General features: G+C 41.1%; 1 protein-coding gene across 4 annotated transcripts in view; it reads right to left on the reverse strand.

Annotated features, from left to right (window-relative positions):
- The window catches only part of Ndrg3 (NDRG family member 3), a 61,159-nt gene extending 51,495 nt beyond the window's left edge, over positions 1–9,664 (reverse strand). For 3 of the 4 annotated variants that reach the window (XM_027945101.2, XM_027945098.2, XM_071608911.1), the window contains exon 1: positions 9,597–9,664. The gene's annotated coding sequence lies outside the window, so the exon portion shown is untranslated. The remainder of the gene's footprint in view (positions 1–9,596) is intronic. The other variant, XM_071608910.1, reaches the window with a different exon arrangement.
- Positions 9,665–10,783: the final 1,119 nt, after the last annotated feature.

Genomic DNA, 10,783 nt, shown 5'->3' on the forward strand with positions numbered 1-10,783 from the left:
CCCCACAGTGCTCTAAGGCTTACTGAGGTTTAGGATAAAGATCAGTCAATGCAGGCTGTGGGTGCTGAAAGTTTCATGGAAGAGGTAATACTTGAACTGTACCTTAAAGGACAGATTAAAATCCCTATTGGCGAAGATAAGAGAAGAATAAAAAAAGGAATTCTGCTAAATGCAATGGTGCATCATGCCTGCACTTCCAGTGACATGGGAAGCTAAGGCAGGAGGATTGCAAGTTCAAATCCAGCCTCATCAACTTAGCAAGGCCCTGAGCAACTGAGACTTTGTCTCTAAAAAAAAAAAAGAAGAAGAAGAAGAAGAAGAAGAAGGAATCCAAGGAATAGAGGATAACTTAAAGCATAAGATCTGCTGGAAAATATTCCATTTCGGCAAGAACAGAGGAAATAGAAGATAAAGCTAAAAATGACAATTTGAGGTAGCTCAAAAATACCTATCCAGGGCTGGGGATGTGGCTCAAGCGGTAACGCTTTTGCCTGGCATGCGCGGGGCGCTGGGTTCGATCCTCAGCACCATATAAAAATAAAGATGCTGTGTCCACCGAAAACTGAAAAATAAATATTAAAAAATACCTATCCATCTGCTAATTTACAAAATATACACACATAATGAGATAGATAACAATATGAGATGCCTCACAGATGTTTAAGAGTACTCACATCACACTAGTGGCATTTCCATATATTCTACCTTCCCAAGAAGACAGAAAGCTGACAGAGTCACATTATGTCTTAAACTGCGTTCAGTGCTTAGAACATATTCTGAGGTAAATGAAGCTTGGACCCAGTGCAGAGGAAAAATGGAGAACCAAGGGATGGTCAGGAGGTTTAAAACAAAGGTGAGAATGAAGAAAGGGTATGTTTTAAATAGCTGGAAGGGAGAATAGGACATTCCAACTAAGGATACTGGGGCTGGGAAAGAAATATACATAACATATTGAGACAACACCAAGAACAATGTAGTTGGAAGAGAAAACAAGCTGCAAAAGTAGGCTGGGTTAGACTGGGTTAGGCTGGGCATGGTGGCACACGCCTGTAAATCCCAGCAGCTCAGGAGTCTGAGGCAGGAGGATCACAAATTCAAAGACAGCCTTAGCAAAAGTGAGGTGCTAAGCAACTCAGTGAGACCCTGTCTCTAAATAAAACACAAAATAGGGTTGGGGATGTGGCTCAGTGGCTGAGTGCCCCTGAGCTCAATCCCCAGTACCCACCCTCCCAAAAAAAGTAGGTTGGGTCAGAACACAGGGCACGTGAATCAGACTTTACTGGGCAGACAACTACTTATGGTGTCTTAAAGTTATCTTAGCAACACTCAGAAAGTATACATTGGTCTACTGTTTCATCCTCTGATGAGGAAAAGAGACCCATCACCTTTAAGCCATTTTCCTAAATTTATATAGTGTGCTAGCATTTGGACTCCCAGCTTGGGCTCTGAAAGATATTCCAGAGTACTGGGCTAGATTCCATTCTCCAGTCTATAAGAATCACAATATTGATGACCTAGCTCTTAAGCTTTGTCAAGGTTAAAGTCTGAATTAATCTAATCATATATCTATTGACTTAAGCATCCCTTCAAGTGTCTAGGGTAATGGATGTTGGTTCCATTGCTGTCTCCTGGGGGCCCTTAGGAAAGCAAACCACCTCAGGAGACTCCCAGGAAGTTGCATAAACAAAACAAAACATGCAGCTCCATGGAAGAAACAATGACTTTTAAAAATACAAATTCACTCAGATTTTTGACTGAATAAAGGAACGTCTTGGTTCCTCTTTAACAGAAGAAATACTCTCAGAGACTCTATGCCCTACCTACCTAAACAAAGGTGAGGAAATGGTCAAAGGCAGCTGCTAAAACATGCCCACAGAGCCCATTATAACAGGAAACAGCCCTGTTCCTCCTCAGGCTTGATAAAGACCATCCATGACCCATACTACAGGCCCACCTCCCTGCTTTGTCATGCCAAGGTTCCAGAAAGGCAGTAAATGGGTGGTCTGCAGAATCTGAATCAGTGAGAACAAAGCAACGCCCATCAAGGGGCCTTCTCGTTAATCCCAGACAACTAAAGCTTTAACACTCGGGTCTTATGTAAGTACCTTTAGCAGTAGAAGCTCAATTTTCTGCCTTCTGCCCTTGAAGGATACAGCTCAGGACACTAGGAAAGCTACTGCTGGCAAGACCCTGGCACAGGCTTTTGGATGGGCTCCGGGTTCCCACAAGCTATAGGGCATAATCCCTGGAAACAATTTGTTCTTTAAGACAGTCTGAATGAGGTAAAGGACAAACAAGAGCCCTAAAATGCAATACTTAATACTCATACTAGCCAAGGTTATTGAGTGCACACACTTTGTGAGGTACCATAAGCACTTTATCTGTTCATTATTTCACTTTATTTCCCAACACTCTTATCAATGAGGTACTATAATCCTCCCCATTTTACAGAAAAGGAAATTGAGGCTTGGAAAGGTTTTGTTATTTGCCAGCTAGCAAGCAACAAAGCAATATCTGAACATGCAGTCTGCACTCATACCTTAGACAGTCCTCTAATAAACAATTCTTCCCACTTGATGCCAGCTGATCAAATAAATACTTCTTGTACTTATTTTTTTTTTTTCCAGATTTGGTTTCTGAACTTTACCAGAATCTTAAAGATTAAAGAATTTTAAAAATTGGGGCCTGGGCTGTGGCTCAATGGTAGAGTGCTTGCCGAGCATGCATGAGGTACTGGGTTCAATCCCTGGCACCACATAAAAATAAACAAATAAAATAAAGGTATTGTGTCCATTTACAACTAAAAAAAAATTAAAAAAAAAAAAAGAATTTTGAAAATTGAAAAGCACCAAAGTTTGGGTAATATTATTATTACTTTAGTACCAGAGATGAGGACCTATCTGGAGGTATGAAAAAAGCAACCTACCCTGTGACTGACTATCTGATCACCCAAAATTAGATTTTAGTCAATACTCTGGTAAAACCATCCCAACATAGTGACTTAAAAGAAGCAACATCTTCAAAAGTTGAAGAATGGCAGAAAGAGCCCTGCTCCCATAGTTTTCTGACTGCAGGGATAGAGACAAAAGCTTGTTCTTTCTCTTCTCTCTGTCCAGTATTATAATTTCATGGGCTGGGGCTAGGGCTCAGCAGAAGCGCACTTGCTTGGCATGTGTGAGGCACTGGGTTCAATTCTCAGCACCACATATTAATAAATAAAATAAAGGTTTATCAACAACTAAAAAAATGTAAAAAAAAATAATTTAGGGGCTGGGGATGTGGCTCAAGCGGTAGCACACTCGCCTGGCATGCGTGCAGCCCGGGTTCGATCCTCAGCACCACATACAAACAAAGATGTTGTGTCCGCCGAAAACTAAAAAATAAATATTAAAATTCTCTCTCTCTAAAAAAAAAAAATAATAATTTAGGTTTAATGTACTGTGGCTCTGGAGCTAATATCTCACTGTTTTAAAAAGCATTAAACTAGCCGGTCGAGGTGGCACAAATCCGTAATCCCAGTGGCTCCAGGGGCTGAGGCACTAAGCAACTCAGTGAGAACCTGTATCTAAATAAAATACAAACGAGGGCTGGGGGTGTGACTCAGTGGTCGAGTGACCCTGAGGAAAAAAAAAAGAAAAAAGAAAAAGGCATTCAACTTTCTTTTCTTTCTTTCTTGGTGTTGCTGGAGATTGAATCCCAGGGTCTTAAGCATGCTAGGCAAAAGCCTGACCACTGGACTATATTCCAGCCCCATTCAACTTTTATCCATGAGTTGAAAGTTCAGACTTAAAGACAGAAGCATGGTAAGGATAAAAGTGTCATTTTTAATAAACTGTGTCTGTTTTCAAAGCAAATGACATTTCTGGAAAGACTACCACATGTCAATTGTGAATTAAAGGAAAAGTGTGACATAATTTCAAACCTTATTATCTTTAGAAATACAAAGCAACTTCATACTGTGTTGGATTTATGAGTTTGTAGGCCATCAATCACACTAATAGCACCCTAAAAATGATTGCTATTACCCCAAAATTTGAGATAGTATCATCTTCTTTTTCTTTTTTCCTTTACCTGGGATTGAACCCAGGATCTTGTGCATGCTATGCAAGTGTTCTACTAAGTGTTCTATTAAACTATAAGATTATATATATATACTACTAAGCTATATATATATATATGTGTACACACACAGACAAATATTTTAGTTGTAGATGGACACAATACTTTTTCTTTATTTATTTTTATGTGGTGCTGAGGATCAAACCCAGTGCCTCATACTTGCTAGGCAAGCGCTCTATCACTAAGCCACAATTCCAGTCCCTAAGCTATATATTTTGAGACAGGGTTTCACTGAGTTGCCAAGGCTGACCTCAAACTTGTGATCCTCCTGTGCCACTAAAATAGCATTTTTTAAAAATATATACTGCAAAACATTAAAAAAAAAAAAAAACCCTAACAAGTAATAAAATCAAGTATGAAAAGGGAATTTATTCTTTATCAACTGAAAAGTACAGACTGCAGACTATGGGTAAGAGGATTATACGAATATGAATATAGCCCAAACCTGGGGAAAGCCATCCCCTATTTAGAAAATTAATCTTCATTTACTATATAAAGTCTCTGGGGAAGACAGTAAGTAGCACCTCCACACAAAAAGCTAGGGATAATAATGGCTTCATCTCATGTTCTCCCCATATCCAGGGAAAGCACAGACTCCATATTACATGGCTCCACATAAAGTTAAACAGCATGGCCTGTTTGGTACTGTAATTAGAGTTTATACAGAATTAAATGCAGCATGCAAAGAAGTCGTATTTCCTCTAAAGTGCACTCCCTTCAGCCATAACAATAAATATTTATTTAGAGCTAATAATATGTCAAACTCAGTCAAGTAATGTTGGAAATATTATAGAATTTTGAGTCAACTATATCCAGAACTTTACATGTGCTAAGCACACACTCTACCACTGAGTTATTCTCCAGGTCAAGACCACTTTTTTTTTTTTTGGTACCAGGCCATAGCCCCAGCCCTACTTTGTATTTTATTTAGAGATAGGGTCTCATTGAGTTGTTCAGAGTTTTATTTTTGCTGAGGCTGGCTTTGAACTCACAATCCTCCTGCCTCAGCTTCCTGAGCCACTGGGATTACAGGCATGCACCAATATGCCAGCAAGACCACTCATTTTTATATAAGCATTTAAAATATCTTTTATATATCAATTAACTTCACATGAATAAATAAGAGAAAAAACTAGTGGAAAAATTATAAATATTATGACTACAATATAATTAGTACTGTAATTAAAAACAAAAAATTTCCTTTACCTAAGAAAGCCCTGAAACCTGGCAAATACTTATACTCAATTGAGGTAAAATTTTCAAACAATCTTTTAAGTGGGGGGTGGGGCTGTGGTCTAAGCCTGTCTTTCTGAATAGATAACTCAACCTCCTGTTCTGCATTAAACCTAAAATATTATTAATCTTTGGACTTCAGAATCCTTCTTGACACACCTCTTCCTTTCATCATGTCTGTTTTTTTTTGTTTTTTAATTTCAAAATCTTCCATCTTTCCTATTATCCTCAGTTCTTGTCTGGATTTGCTCATTCATTCATCACTTACCTTACCAAGTGCCTATTATCGGCCAAATGTCCATTATCAGAGAGCTAGACACTGGTCCTTGCTCTTAGGAAGCTCAACTAAAGTTGCAATCTGTGATCTTAATCACCAGACTGCAAGCTTTAGCAAAGGCTTTGTATTTCCAGAAGCTAGCAGCATCTGGCATATAGCACTCTAAAAATGCTTGTTGTATGACTAGATTACTTTAGCAAGCTCTTTTTATAATCCATAAATATTTTAGTATGTATCCTCAAAATGGACTCTTATTTTTCTTTCCTTTTTAAAACACAAGTGCAATATGTGCACACAATGCAAAAATAACACAGAAAGGTATAAGGTAAAAAGTGAATTTCCCAATTTCCTAAATTCTGTTTCCAGAACTGACTACTATCTTATGTATCTTTTCAGAATGCTCCCATGTTAGTATAACACACACACACACACACACACACACATACACACACACTTTTGAAACAAGTTCTTTGACAGTTTCTGACTATAGTTTTTCAACCTTCTAATCCAGTAGTTCTCGAAGTTTGGTCCTTGGATCATTAGCATCATCTGGGAACCTGTGTGAACTGCACATTCTCAGGTCCCACTCCAGAGCTGTTGAATCAGAAACTCTGGGGGAGGAGTTGTCCAGATTTCTGATGCACACTGACACTGCTCTAATACAGTTATGCCAATTTTTTTGAACTGTCCTACATATGGCAGGCATTGCTATCTTGTCTGTTTATCACTCCTGATTCCAAATGCTTTCCTCCTCTTTTTGACTGAATCTGGACCTATCAATCTATCAAGCCCAGAAAGTCTTGGTTCTTTTCCAAAATGGTCACTATCACAGCTCACACTAATCCTTCTTGGCCCCTTCCCTAAACTATCATGACACACATAGTGCCTCACCATACAATTTAACAATTAGCTTTATATCTTTGATGTCAGAGAACAGTTCTTTACTCTTCTCCAACAGACCATAAGCTCCTTGAAGACATGAACCGTATCTTTGTATCTCTTTCCCTACCTCTGAACTGAAGACAAAATGAATTCTTTTTTTGATGTGTGTGATACTCAGGATTCAATATAGGACCTTGTTCGTGCGAGGCAAGTGCTCTATCACTGAGCTATAGCCCCACCACTCAAAATTTTATTTTGAGAAGGGTCTTGCTTAGTTGTTCAGGTGGGCCTTGAACTTAAAATCCTCCTGTCTCAGCTGAGTAGTTGGTATTACAGATATGTGCCACCATGCCTGACACATAAATGGAATTTTAATAGACCTGCTGGTTAATGAATTCCCCAAGATAAGAAATGCTGGTAAATCTTTTTTTTGTTTGTTTGTGGTGCTTAGGATCAAATCCAGGGCCTCATGCATGTTAGTCAAGTGCACTATCACTGAACTACATTGGTAAATTTTTAATAAATAAAAATTATGGAATTTTAAGCTGTAGTCCCAGTTCTATAGCATTGGATAAATTCAGTTCTCAGGATGATGTCTATGAAAGTGTCAGGGTTGGACTCAATACTTATTTTCAGTTTGAATAATATATGATTTTATAAAATGTCTCATGTAGGAATACCTTAATCTATTATTCTCTCATAATGCTTTGCTTAGAATACTAACAGGACAATTTTTAGATGTGACTTGTTAGATGCAGTTAGACAGTTAGATGCAGTGTTTCCCAGTTGGCTAATAAACTCTTTCAATAGGAAAAATATTTTATTCAACTGAAACTAGCACCATACATAATATTAGCTTAAGGCCTGGTCTGGTAGCACATACCAGTAATCCCAGCAGCACCATGTCTCAAAATTAAAGAAGGGCTCAGGGAGTAGCTTGCCTAACACACGTGAGGCAAACCCCAAAACCACAAAATAAACAAACAAAAAACAGCTCAGTATATCTGCAGAAAATTATATGAAAAAAATCTTTAAGCTTCATTTTAGTAGAGAACCTATACATATATCTGCTGCCTCCCAAAGGGTCCTTCTGAATATTTATTACACATACCATGCACTGATATACAGTAAAAAACTGCTTTTATTCTGATATCACCAGGGTTAGTCAGTCACATAAGGCAAAAGAATGTGACAAATGTATATCACACATACTAAGTAAGTAATAAACTGAAAAGGCAGTAAGCCTTAGACCATCCTACTGCAACATGTAAATAAAAATGGCTCTGTAGGCTTAAGCAACATATACCAACTCAAACTATTGGGCATAAACAGGCTTCCTGATACAAGACCCTTATTTGCAAATTTTCAGAAACATCGGGGTGGACTGAGGCCTTTGAGAGGTGAGTGATGATGAGAAGTTGAATCTAACAGGAGACACAGCAAAGAGAAACTGAAGGGCAAGATGAAGAACAGAAGGGCAACAAGAGACCTTCACCCTTTGAGTGATGAAAAGAAGCAATGGAAATACACTGATTTTACCACTAGTCCACTATAAGCCAGGCATCTGGGGTTGCAAAGACAATTCCTGACCTCAAGGAGCTAATAGTCCTAAGGGTAAGACCTGGCATATATCGTACTGTGTGTGCTTAATTCTAATTGGGAAAATCAAGCAGGTAAGGCTTCACAAAGAAGGGAGTGATTTAGTGTAGTCTTTGAAATGTGGACGAGGATTTGCTAAGGGAGAAAAAGGCAGTTTGAGCTAGTTATTTTGGGGGCAAAACATTCACATATTTTTATAGCTGTTCATTTGGGACTTCAAATCAAGGGCTTCTTAGATGCGGCACCACTGTCAGTGATCTTTCTCCCCTTCACATTATCTTAAATACTGAAATGTTAAAGCCCAACGTTGGAGCAGAACCAGAAGTCCCAGAGTGAGGTGACCGCTCGCCAAATCTGCTCTGTCACCTCCAAGGCCAGCTAGCCCAGCTAGCCCATTCCTGCTTTCCTGGCAGCTAGGAAAAGAAGGCTAATTATACTCACTAGAAGAGATAGGCTGAGGGAAAAATCTGGATGCAGGCAAGCAAGGAATACCCTGTTCTGCCACTAAGCCACCATAGGAGAGCTTTCCTACCTCCCAAGTCATGAGGAACCTAGTTTACCTGTGACAATGTGGCCAGCCATGCAGCGGGTGGGGAAGGAGAGATTTCATGAAAAGAAAGGGGGAAGCACGGTATTAGGAAGTGCTGAGGTATTAAGTGAGATGATCTTAATAAAATGCTTAGCAAGATCCCTGACACACAGCAAGTACTGGATGAATGTCAGCTCTTATTAATATCACATTTTATTACAGTAACACCTTAACTGTACTCCGACAATAAGATATTCTTCCTGCAGCCCACTTTATGACGTTTAAGAGCAACTCCGCTAAACACATGACAAGTGTTTTTTCAAAAATATTTAAAGGTTTGAGATCAAATTCCATCTCCACTGGCCTTAACAGCCCAAGCACCTGAGTTCGACAACCATCCCTGCCACTGGTCAGCCCCGTGACCTTGGGCACAGCACTTCACCAATCGGTGCCTCAGTTTCCTCGGCTGTGAAGTGTGGCTAAGGAGCCCTCTCCCAGCAGGGCGGTCGTGGGGTCCCAGCAGTGGCCACCCCCTGCTGCTTCGGGGCAGCACAGGGCAGGGCGAGCCAGGCCCCTCTTCCGTGCCCCCCTGCTCTAGGGCGGCCAGAGCAGATGGATGCCCAGTCCGGGGAGACTGCCGAGCTCTGCCGCCTGCAGAACGCGAGCATGAAATGGGGTGGCCCTGCAGGGGTCCCTGGGACTGTAGGTGTCGGAAGAAGGCTCGACCCGAGTCGTTCACACGCCGTCGCCCGTGGGCAGGGCGCGGGGAGCCGCGGCGGGAGGGCGGGCTGACCCGGGGAGGGGCGGAGAGTAGGGGGCCGGAGTTGGTCGGCTGGCATTGCGGACCCCGGGCCCTGTCGACGGCGAAAACACGGAGCCGAGGGCAGGGAGAAGGAGCGACGTCCCCGCACGCCGCGCCGCGCGCCGCGGGCGGGTAGGGCTGAGGCGCTCACTCACCTGAGGCGCGGACGCCGCGGTCAGTGCAGCAGTAAGCAGCAGCGGCAGCGGTGAAGGGTGGGAGGAGGAGGAGCGCGGCGGGCGCGCAGGCGCACTGAGGATGCCAGGGCTGCGCAGGCGTACTACGCTCGCCTGCCTCGGGAACTACCAAGGAGATGGCGACTGAGGCGGGAGGGGCTGGCGGCGCCATATTGGGTGTAGTTTTTCTTGCTGCGGAGTCTCCTCCGAGAAATCTGAGGGGCCGAGAGGGAGGGGTGTGGAATGCTGTGTCTCCACAACCTCCTCCCCTTCCTCTGAGTCACATCCTTATGAAATCCCTAAGATCCACGCGTGCCTCTTTTAAGAAGGCTTGAGGCCGTACCCAAGGTCACAAGGCCCCCAGCACAGTGCGTGGCACCTGGAAGGGGCTTGGTAAATTTTTGTGAATGAACACAGTATCTTCAAAACTAGAATTCGAGACTCGCGGCTCCTAATTCCCAATCCTCTTTTACATCCCCTCTAGAACTACCAGTCACACTATTTGTTTTTTTGAGTGCAACATGAGAGATGGATTTTTTTGTTTTCCAGAATCACTGCACACATTAAACTTAATAACCCAACAATTTAAATAACACTAAAATGCACAGGACATAATCCCTCTCCCTTAGGAGTTTTATTCGTTGATCTATTATTTCTTTTAATGTTATGTATCTGGGACTAGAGACTATTCTCTGAACTAAATGAGAGCAAATGGAATAAAAACAATCAAATCTTTCAGAGGCAGTGATATTGTTATTCATCACGCACAATTCCTGAACCAAATTTGGATAAAGGAAAAACTGATTTTTGAGCACAACTCTTTATTATACACTTAAGTTTGTTCATTAACATTTACTGAGTGCCAAATTGGCTGTATTTCGCCCTCCACTGTCCATATGTCTATGGTTATATTATTAAACCATGCCTAAGTTCATTTATAATGACAAAAAAAAAATAGAAACCACCTCATAAATTTATAAGGACTGGTCCTTAGTGCTCAATAAGTATTATTTTTCTGTGTTTTATTTAGCTGTTGAAGATAAAAATCACACTTTCCAATCCTTCAGTTTGAACAAGTACTCATAACAAAATACACAATATAATAAGTAAACTAGAGGAGGTGTGATTACCTTTGGAAGTGATCTATCCTCATTTTATAGGTGAGGACG

The sequence above is a fragment of the Marmota flaviventris genome, chromosome 2 (assembly GCF_047511675.1).
Source record: "Marmota flaviventris isolate mMarFla1 chromosome 2, mMarFla1.hap1, whole genome shotgun sequence".
NCBI classification, from domain to species: Eukaryota; Metazoa; Chordata; class Mammalia; order Rodentia; family Sciuridae; genus Marmota; species Marmota flaviventris.